Below are 11774 nucleotides of genomic sequence, written 5' to 3' on the forward strand. Positions count from 1 at the left end.
AGACACATACTGAGACCAATATGGGTCTCTTACTAAGTATAAATTTATACTCACTCTTTTAAATGTTTAGTTTTCAGGTAAGGGTAGAGGCAAGGGCAAACTGGCGAATGATAAGAAGTGACCGTGGATCGCCATAGGGAACCGTTCAGTTTTCTTTCACATTTATATTTCAGTAGTTATATTTTCATAGATTTATTTCAGAACTCCAGTTCAATTACTTTAAGTATATTTCCTCTATTTTTGGGCCGAAAGTAGTATTTAGATTAGTTATTTTAACTATTTATTTATTTTTATTATTTAAAGTTTTTCCTCAAATTTTAATTTATTTTCTTGTATATTAAAAAAAAAATCTATATTTACTTAAATAGTAATGACCTAAACCTTCTAGAAAAGTTGGGGCGTTACAGTTGGTATCAGAGTCAAAGTTTTAGATTTTGTAGACTGACTTACGATGTAAGTCTTTGATTTTATCCCTATGGTTAATACGGTCTTTCGTCACTCGCCAGGTACATTTTTATGATATAATTTAAGATTGTGCATATGACCTTGCATGAATTAAACTAGATAAGTAAGCATGTTATGAATGAACTCGTAGTAAAAGACTTTTAATGGTGGAAATTAGGAAAAAAATGCTGCCATGTAGAAGTGTTCATAGAGGTGGTATTAGAGGTAGAGGAGCTGGACGTAACCATCCTGCGGGACAACCTGAAGCACAACCTGGAGGACAGCCCGGGGAACAACCAACTGTACAAGCTGTCAACCCTACTGCACCTGTTACTCAAGCAGACCTTGCTGCTATGGAGCAAAGGTACAGAGACTTATTGTTTGAAGTGATGGCACAACGACAGCCTGCCTCACAGTCCTAGACAGCTCTTGTTCAGGCATCAACTGTAGGTGATCAGATTCCAGCTACAGGAGTTCAGGCCCCAATTGTAGCCCAACACTTACCAGGCATGCTTTTAGCCGAAGCCAAGCACTTGAGGGACTTGAAGAAGTATAACCCTTAAACTTTTGATGGATCTTTAGCAGATCCCACCAAAGCACAAATGTGGTTGAGTTTGGTGGAGACCATCTTTCGTTATATGAAGTGCCCTAATGACCAGAAGATTCAGTACGCTGTGTACTTACTGATTGATAGAAGCAGAGGTTGGTGGGAGTCCACAGAGAGAATGTTGAGTGGAGATATAAGTAAGATCACATGAGAGCCGCTCAAGGAGAACTTTTATGCCAAATTCTTCTCTGCCACAGTGAGAGGGGCCAAGTGCCAGAGTTCCTAAAACGAGAGCAAGGTAACATGACCATGGAAGAGTATGATCAGAAGTTCAATGTGTTATCCCAGTTTGCACCCGATTTAGTGAGAACCGAGGTTGAGAGAGCTAACAAGTTCGTCAAAGGTCTCAAGTTAGAGATCTAGGGTTTCGTTTGCGTCCTTAGACCAACCACCCAAGCTGATGCGCTGCGCATGGCAGTAGACCTGAGTTTGTATGAGAGGACGATGTTGGCCAAGGCTGTAGAGAAGGGGCCAACTTCGGGACATAAACGGAAGACTGAGCAGCAGCCTATAGTAGCACCACAAAGGAATTTGAGATCAATGGTTTGTTCCAACGGCACTGACAACAAGCTACTCAGACATGCCAAACCTTGAAGGTACTATTCATGACTCTTAATTATGGAAGACCTCACTCGGGTCGTTACCTAGCAGGAAGTGGAGTATGTTACAAATGCAGACAACTTAGGCATCTAGCTGATAAGTGCCCTCAGAAGTCATTCGGAGTTGTTGCGAACCAGACTTCCCCACCCCCATCAAGGGAGAGTTTTTGTCACTAATAGGCAGGAGGCCGAGAGAGTTGGAACAATGGTGACAGGTACACTCCCAATCTTGGAACACCTGGCTTTAGTATTATTTGACTCGGGGTCCTCTCATTCTTTTATATCCTCTGTGTTTGTATAGCATATGAATTTAGAAGTAGAACCCCTAGGTTACCTGTTGTCTGTTTCTACTCCATCTGGAGAAATTATGTTGTCAAGAGAAAAGATAAGAGCATGTTTTAGATGTAACTTTATTAGTATTGGACATGCAAGATTTTGATGTAATATTAGGCATGGATTGGCTATCCGCTAACCATGCAAACATAGATTGTTCCCGCAAGGAGGTAGTTTTTAACCCTCTTGAGGTAACTAGTTTTAAGTATAAGGGGCAGGGACTGTGGTTCTACCTAAAGTTATCTCAGCCATGAAGGTTAGTAAGCTGCTCGACCAGGGTACTTGGAGTATCTTGGCTAGTGTTATGGACACTAGAGGGCCTAAAGTATCTTTATCATCAGAGCTAGTGGTAGGGAAATATCTCGATATTTTTCCAGAGGAGCTTCTAGGACTTCCGCGCCGCAGAGAGGTTGACTTCGCCATAGAGCTCGAACCAGGTACTGGTCTCATATCGAGAGCCTCATACAGAATGACGCCAGCAGAACTGAAGGAGCTGAAGGTCTAGTTGCAGGAATTGCTGGACAAGGGTTTTATTCGACCTAGTGTGTTACCTTGGAGAGCACCAATGTTGTTTGTGAAGAAGAAAGATGGGTCGATGCGTCTTTGCATTGACTATAGAGAGCTTAATAAGGTGACAATCAAGAACAAATATCCATTGCCTAGAAATGAGGAGCTATTTGATCAGCTACAGAGAGCCACGATGTTCTCTAAGATCGGTTTACGTTTGGGATATCACCAGTTGAGGATTAGGCACAATGATATCTAAGACGACCTTTCGTTCTCGTTATGGACATTATGAGTTTATTGTAATGTCCTTTGGCTTGACAAATGCTCTTGCTACATTTATGGAATTGATGAACATGGTGTTTAAGGATTTCTTAGACATTAGACATTTATGCGATAGTTTTTATTGATGACATCTTGGTTTACTCCAAGGCAGAGGCTGAGCATGAGGAGCATTTGCATCAGGTGTTCGAGACCCTTCGAGCCAATAGGTTGTATGCCAAGTTTTCCAAGTGCGAGTTCTGGATGAAGCAGGTGTCATTCCTTGGTCATGTAGTATCCAGTGAGGGACTTTCTGTGGACCCAGCAAAGATCGAAGTCGTTACCAATTGGCCTCGACCTTCTACAATTAGTGAAGTTCGAAGTTTTCTAGGTTTAGTAGGTTATTACAGGAGGTTTGTGGAAGGGTTCTCTCATATAGCTAGTCCTTTGACCCAACTAAGCAGGAAGGGGACTCCTTTTGTTTGGAGTCCAGCGTGTGAGAGCAGTTTCTAGAATCTCAAGCAAAAACTCGTTACTGCATCGGTCCTTACAGTGCCTAATGGATCTGGTAATTATGTGATATACAATGATGCCTCTAAGAAAGGACTGGGTTGCTTTTTGATGCAACAAGATATGATGGTTACTTATGCTTCTCGTCAGTTGAAAAGTCATGAGCAAAACTATCCTACACATGATTTAGAGTTGGCTGCAGTAGTTTTTTGCACTAAAGATTTGGAGGCACTATTTATACGGTGAGAAGATTCAAATCTTCACCGACCATAAGAGCTTGAAGTACTTCTTCACTCAGAAGGAGTTGAATTTGAGGCAGCGAAGATGGCTCGAGTAGGTTAAAGACTATGACTATGAGATTTTATACCACCCAGGTAAGGCGGATGTGGTAGTTGATGCTCTTAGTAGGAAGATATCACATTCTGCAGCACTCATTATTAGGCAGGTTCATTTGCACAGAGACCTTGAGAGAGCTGAGCTTGTAATTTTAGTAGGGGAAGTTACCTCACAGTTAGCTCAATTGTCAGTACAGCCAACTTTGAGGCAGAGAATTATTATTGCCCAGCTCACTAACCCTTATTTGGTGGATAAGCGACGCTTAGTAGAAGGAGGGCAAGTTGAGGAGTTCTCTATATCCACTGATGAGGGACTCGTGTTTGACAAACGATTATGTGTGCCAGCAGACAATACAGTTAAGACTGAGTTGTTGACTGAGGCCCATAGTTCCCCATTTTCTATGCATCCAGGCAGTACAAAGATGTACTAGGATTTGAAGCGAGTTTACTAGTGGAGAAATATGAAGAGAGAGGTGGCAGATTTTGTTAGTACATGTCTGGTGTGCCAGAAGGTGAAGGCACCAAGACAAAAGCCAGCAGGGTTGTTACAACCCTTGGGTGTGCCAGAGTGGAAGTGGAAGAATGTATCTATGGACTTCATTTCTGGACTACCTAGGACCCTGAAGAGTTATACAGTGATATGGGTTGTTGTTGACAGACTCACGAAGTCAGCACACTTCATTCCAGGGAAGTCCACTTATACTGCCAGTAAGTGGGCACAAGTTCTGGGTTTGAGTCCCGAGCAACCCATATAATTGTATATAACTGAAGTAGTGAGGTTGCATAGGGTATCGGTATCCATTGTTTTTGATAGAGATGCCCGTTTTACTTTCAAGTTCTGGAAAGGACTTCAGGCTACCATGGGCCTGAGATTGGACTTCAGTACAACTTTTCATCCTCAGACTGATGGTCAGATAGAGCGTTTGAATTAGATTCTGGAGGATATGTTGCGAGCTTGTGTGTTGGAGTTCTTAGGGAGTTGGGACTCCCACTTGAACTTGATGGAGTTCGCCTATAATAGCTACCATTGGCATGGCACCGTTTGAAGCTTTGTATGGTAAAAGTTGTAGATCCCCGGTTTGTTGGGGTGAGGTTGGTGAGCAGAGAATGTTAGGCCTTGAACTAGTTCAGCCCACCAACGAAGCCACACAGAAAATTAGAGCTCGCATATTGACAACACAGAGCAGACAGAGGAACTATGCTGATGAACGACGTAGGGATCTTGAGTTTGACGTAGGAGACATGATTTTTCTGAAGGTAGCACCTATAAAGGGTGTTCTAAGATTCGAGAAGAAAGGGAAGTTGAGTCCACGTTTTGTAGGGTCGTTTGAGATTCTTGAAAGGATTGGCCCTGTAGCTTATCATTTGGCCTTGCCTTCGCAATTATCTGTAGTTCATGATGTGTTTCATGTCTCCATGCTGAGGAAGTATGTGGCAGATCCCTCACATATAGTCGACTACAAACCGTTGCAAATTAACGACAACTTAAGCTATGGGGAGCGGCCAGTTGAGATTTTGGCTAAGGAAGTTAAACTGCTTTGTAACAGAGGAATTACATTGGTCAAGGTTTTGTGGCGAAACCACGAGGTTGAGGAAGCTACTTGAGAGAAAGAGGACAACATGAGAGCGCATTAAAATTGAGAAACTTTCGTCCTTGAAAGTTCTAATCCTTGTATAGCTCGGGATAATGAGCTCTCATGTTGTCCTCTCTCTCCCAAGTAGCTTTTTCAACCTCGTGGTTTTGATAAAGAACATTAATTAATTCCCCTGTTATGAAGCAACTTAACTTCTTTTGCCAAAATCTCAACTGGTTGCTCCTCATAGCTCAAGTTCTCATTGATTTGCAATGACTCATAATCAACTATATGTGTTGGATCTGTTACACACTTCCTCAGCATGGATACATCGTATACATCATGAACTGCAGACAATGACAGAGGCAATGCCAAATGATGAGTTACGAAACGTGGACTCAGGTTTCCCTTCTTCTCAAACCTCATAACACCCTTCATAGGTGCTACCTTTACAAAAACCATGTCCCCTACATCGAACTCAAGATCCCTACGTTGTTCATTGGCGTAACTCTTCTGTATGCTCTGCGATGTCAACATGCGGGCTCTAATCTTCTGTATGGCCACATTGGTGGTCTGAACTAGCTTGGGACATAACATCCTCTGCTCAGTCAACATGCGGGCTCTAATCTTCTGTATGGCCTCATTGGTGGTCTGAACTAGCTTGGGACATAACATCCTCTGCTCACCAACCTCACCCCAACATACAGAGAATCTACAACACTTACCATGCAGAGCTTCAAATGATGCCATGTCAATGGTAGCCTAACTGTTATTATAAGCGAACTCCATCAAATGCAAATAGGAGTCCCAACTTCCTGAAAACTCTAGCACACATGTTCGGAACATATCCTCCAAAATTTGGCTCAAACGCTCTGTCTAACCATCAGTCTGAGGGTGAACAGTTATACTAAAGTCCAATCTCGTGCCCATGGCAGCCTGAAGTCCTTTCCAAAACTTGGAGGTAAAATAGGCATCTCTATCAGAAACAATTGACACGAGCACTCCATGCAGTCTCACTATCTCGGTCATATACAACTGTGCCCACTTACTGGCAGTACAAGTGGACTTCTCTAAGATGACACTACTAGAAAAATAGGCTTTCTTGACGGTTGCTGTTTTCCTTTCTTGACGTTTTTTTCGAAAAACGTCAAGAAAGATTTCATTTTTAATAAAAAACGTCAAGAATTTTTCTGAAACATCATTCTTAACGTTTATTAAACGTCAAGAAAAAATAAATTTTTTCTTGACGTTTTTAAAACATCAAGAAATGTCTATTAATTTTTGGACGTTCTTAAAACGTTAAGAAGCGTATGAATTCGACATGCTTGACGTTTCTTAAACGTCAAGCATTTAAAATTTTACTTGACGTTTTAAAAACGTCAAGAAATTTATAAAATATTCTTGACGGTTTTAAAACGTCAAGACTATTGTAAAAATTGCTTGACGTTTTTAAAACGTCAAGAAATTTATAAAAATTCTTGACGTTTTTAAAACGTCAAGAACCTCTGCTTGTAATGCCCCAAAGGTATATATATATATATATTTTGTTTTTTTTTATATATATATATATATATATATATATTTAATTTAAATAAAAAGAAAAGAAAAAGAAATATATATATTGTTTTTTCTTTTTTCCTTTTCTTTTCTTTTTCCTTTTTCTTTCTTTTCCCTATTTCCTTCTTCCTCCCCGTGCGTCCTTCCCCTTCTCCCCAGCCGCAATCGCCGCCCCTATTCTCCTTCCTCCCGTGCGCCGCGACGACCCCACCGTCTCCTTCCCCTTCTCTTCCGTTCGCAGCAGCCGTCGGCCGCCGCGTCTCCCCTACTGAAGTCGAGCGCCGCGACCTCCATTCCGATCTGCTGTCTCCATCTCTGTTCGCGAAGCAAGACCGCGCCGCTGCCAGTCCAGATCTGCGTTGCAGTCGTCCCGCGCGCCGATCTGCCGTCTCCATCTCCGTTCGCGAAGCAAAACCGCCGCCGCTCGCCGAACCCAACCGCCACCCTCTCTTTTCTCCTTCGGATCGAAACCGCCGCGCCCATCCACCTGTAACTGCCGCGCAACCTTCATTCCAACCGTTGCACTGCCGCGCGATTCTCCGGCCACGTCTCCTTTAGCCGACCGCTGACCGACCCACACTTAGGATTTTGCTGCGAGTTCGACAGTCGTGCGTTGAGGTGTTGGGAGTAACCTTGGGCTCCCTTAAATTCACAACCAATTTGTGAATTGTTGAGGGTTCAGTTCGCCAGTATTTCGGTAAGTTGTGGAATTTACATATGGACTAATTTGAAAGGTTGAAACTATTTAGAACGATGTTGATTTTATGATTGATTATGTTTAGGATTTGATTCATTGGATTTAGTAGATTGAAGAATTTGCATAGAAATCGAGGTAAGAGATTTTCTACTGGACTCAATTGTGATTGTGAACTGTATGTGTGTTGAATGTATACTGTGGGTTGACTGAAAATATATATGAATGTATATGAATTGAAGTAGACTTGATGTCGAATGTATATCGTGATTGTCATGGAATCTATATATAAATGTGTGTATGTGGACAGGACGGAGATTGTAGATGGTGTTTGTATGAGATGCAGATGTGAATCTTGTGATTTTCGTTTAGATTGGGTGTACGTTACGTTATAGTATTATTTTCGTTTAGATTGGGTGTGAGAGAATAAATGCTTCTTAGTACTTTCTTTCTTATTCTTATTTATGGGGTTTTCTAATTTTAGGCTATAAAAAGCTTTCATTGTATAGTGGATTTTGTTTTGGGATTTGGGAATATAAAGTCAAGTCCTCTTGCCTGTTGCTTCCCAAAACCCTCCCCTACTCTCTCCCTTTTACTTCCTTTTCTTTTCTTTCTTCCTATGCCATGTTGCTTTCACATGTGAACTTCAATTATCTCAATTTTGGGTATGTATCCATTTAAATGTTTTATTATGTTTTACTTCCACAGTCATAAAATTTAAATTGATGCATACATAAAAAGTTAAATTGATGCTATCCAAAGTTCGGAGGTATAAATCGATATTTGTCCTTTTTTTATTTCAACTTCTATTGGTTGAGTCTCTTTTATAATATAAAATGTTGTTGATTAATAAACAATAACTTTATTTCTCATTAGATTTACAATGATGGATAAATCTTGGATGCACAAGAGTAGATTGTCTAAAGATTATGAGTTGGGTGTGGAAAACTTCATCAAATTTGGATTTTCTAATACAAGTAACTCCTATATTCGTTGTCCTTGTTTGAAATGTGGGAATTGTGAAATTTGTTGCTTTTATATAGTGTCCACTACATCAAAGGATTACTTTGTTATTCAAATTTGTTGCTTTTATATAGTGTCCACTACAAGTCGGGAGTACTGAGTTTTGTCAATAAGTCCTTTCCAAAACTTGGAAGTAAAATAGGCATCTCTATCAGAAACAATTGACACGAGCACTCCATGCAGTCTCACTATCTCGGTCATGTACAACTGTGCCCACTTACTGGCAGTACAAGTGGACTTCTCTAAGATGAAATGGGCTGACTTCGTGAGCTTGTCAACAATAAACCAAATTACTTTATAACCCTTCAGAGACCTTGGCAGTTCTAAAATGAAATCTATAGACACATTCTCCCACTTCCATTCTGGCACACTCAAAGGTTGCAAAAAACCTGTTGGCTTCTGTTTTAGTGTCTTCACCTGTTAGCAAACTAGAGACTTATTGACAAAGTCTGGCACTTCCCTCTTCATATTTTTCCACCAGTAAACTTGTTTTAAATATTTATACATCTTTGTACTATTTGGATGCATAGAAAGTGGAGAATTATGGGCCTCAACCAACAACTCTGTCTTAACTACACTGTCTGCTGGCACACATAACCGTCTCTCGAACATGAGTCCATCATCAGAGGATAAAGAGAACTCCTCAGCTTACCCTACAATTGTTAAGCATCGCTTATCAACCAAATAAGGATCAGTGAGCTGAGCAATAATAATTCTCTGCCTCAAAGTTGGTTGTACTGACACCTGAGCTAACTGTGAGGTGACTTCTCCTACTAAAAATGCAATCTTAGCTTTCTCAAGATCTCTGTGCAAAGGAACCTGACTAGTAATGAGTGCTACAGAGTATGATACCTTCCTACTAACTCACGATCTCATGATCGTAGTCCTTGACCAACTCGAGCCATCCGCGCTATCTCATATTTATCTCATATTTAAGTCCTTGACCAATTCAAGCTCTTATGGTCAATGAAGATCTGAATCTTCTCACCATATAAATAATGCGTCCAAATCTTAAGTGCAAAAACTATTGCTGCCAAATTCTAAATCATGTGTAGGGTAGTTCTGCTCATGGCTCTTCAACTGAGGAGAGGCATAAACAACCACCTTACCTTATTGCAGCAATACACAACTTAATCCTTTCTAAGAGGCATCGCTGTAAATCACATAACTCCCAGATCCATCTGGCACTATAAGGACTGGTGTAGTAACAAGTTTCTGTTTAAGATCCTGGAAACTGCTCTCACATGCTGGGCTCCAAACAAAAGGATTCCCCTTCCTGGTTAGCTAGGTCAAAGAACTAGCTATACGAGAGAAGCCTTCCACGAACCTTCTGTAATAATCTATTAAACCCAAAAAACTTTAAACTTCACTGACTGTACAAGGTCGAGGCCAAATGGTAACAACTTTAATCTTTGCTGGGTCTATAATAACTCCTTCACTGGACACTACATGGCCAAGGAACAAAACTTGCTTCAGTCAAAACTCACACTTGGAAAACTTGGCATATAGCCTATTGGCTCGAAGAGTCTCTAATACCTTATGCAAATACTCCTCATGCTCAGCCTCTGTCTTGGAGTAAACCAAGATGTGATCAATAAAAAATATCACAGAAGTGTCTAAGAAATCCTTAAGCACCACCTTATTCATCAAATCCATAAATACACCAGGAGCATTTGTCGAGCCAAAGGACATCACAATAAACTCGTAATGTCCATATCTGGAAAGGCAGTCTTGGGAATATCACTGTCTCTAATCCTCAACTGGTGATATCCTGATCGTAAATTGATCTTAGAGAACACAGTGGCTCCCTAAAACTGATCAAACAAGCCATCAATCCTGGGCAATGAATATTTGTTCTTGACTATCACCTTATTAAGCTTTTTATAGTAAATGCAAAGACACATCAACCCATCTTTCTTCTTCACAAATAATTGCGGTGCTCCCCAAGGTGACATACTAGATCGAATAAAGCCCTTGTCCTATAATTCTAGCAACTAGACCTTCAACTCCTTCAGCTCAGCTGGAGCCATTCTGTATGGAGCTCTCGATATGGGACCAGTGCCTGGTTTCAGTTCAATAGCAAAATCAACCTCTTTGTGAGGAGAAAGTCTTGAAAGCTCTTCTAAAAAAACATCGGGGTATTTCCTTACCATTCATTCAGATGATAAGGATACATCGGGCTCTCTGGTATCTACAACACTAGCCAAGATACTCTAAGTACCTTGGTTGAACAACTTACTGGCCTTCATGGTTGAGATAACTTTGGGTAGGCCACAGTCCCCGCCCCTTATACTTTAAACTAGTCGCCTCATGAGGGTTAAAAACTACCTCCTTGCGAGAATAATCTATGTTTGCATGGTTAGCAGATAGCCAATTCATGCCCCATATTACATCAAAGTCTTGCATGTGTAATACTAATAAAGTTACATCTAAAACATGATATGCTATTTCTATTTAACATGTTTTTATCTTTCCTTTCGACAACATAATTTCTCCAGATGGAGTAGAGACAAATAACATATAACTCAAGGGTTCTACTTGTAAACTCATATGTTGAACAAAAATTGGCGATATAAAAGAATGAGAGGACCCCGAGTCAAATAATAATAAAGCAAAGTGCTCCAAGATTAGGAGTGTACCTATCACCACTGTGTAAGCTTTCTCAGCCTCCTGTTGATTAGTGGCAAAAACTCACCCCTATCGAGATGTAGAAGTCTAGTTCGAGATAGGTTCAAACTATTTCTGAGGGTAATTATCAGCTATATATATGTCAGGTTGCCTACACTTGTAGCATATACTACTTCCTATTAGGCAATGACCTGAATGAGACCTTTCACAATTAGAACACATGTATACTTCCTTCAAGGTTTTGCCTGCCTCAACAACCTACTGTCTAAGCTGCTGGAACAAACCACCTAATCTCAAATTCCTTTGTGGTGCTACTGTAGGCTACTGCTAAGCCTTCCTTTTCTACCCTACAATTGGACCATTCTCTACAGCCTTGGCCATCTTTATCCTCTCATGCAAACTCAAATCCACTGTCATGTGTAGTGCATCATCTTAGGTAGCTAGTCTAAAGACTCTAACGAAACCCTGGATCTCCTACTTAATGCCTTTGACAAACTTGTCAACTCTCTCAGTCTCAGTTCTCACTAACTCAGGTGCAAATCGGGATAACACATCGAATTCTTGATCATACTCCTCTATGGCCATATTGCCTTGCTCCAACTTTAAGAACTCTTGACACGAAGAAGAATTTGGCATGAAAATTCTCCTTAAACTACTTTTAGGTGATCTGACTCATATCTCCACCCAACATCCTCTATGTGGACT

The 11774-nt window shown here is 40.8% G+C and overlaps 1 long non-coding RNA gene across 1 annotated transcript; it reads left to right on the plus strand.

The window, feature by feature from the left end:
• The first annotated feature begins 6797 nt into the window (after positions 1-6797).
• LOC116405864 lies at positions 6798-7560 on the plus strand. Its single transcript, XR_004218942.1, has 2 exons — positions 6798-7421; positions 7507-7560. It is a non-coding gene; the product is annotated as an uncharacterized LOC116405864 (long non-coding RNA).
• The last annotated feature ends 4214 nt before the right edge of the window (positions 7561-11774 follow it).

Source organism: Cucumis sativus, unplaced genomic scaffold, assembly GCF_000004075.3.
Source record: "Cucumis sativus cultivar 9930 unplaced genomic scaffold, Cucumber_9930_V3 scaffold38, whole genome shotgun sequence".
NCBI lineage: Eukaryota > Viridiplantae > Streptophyta > Magnoliopsida > Cucurbitales > Cucurbitaceae > Cucumis > Cucumis sativus.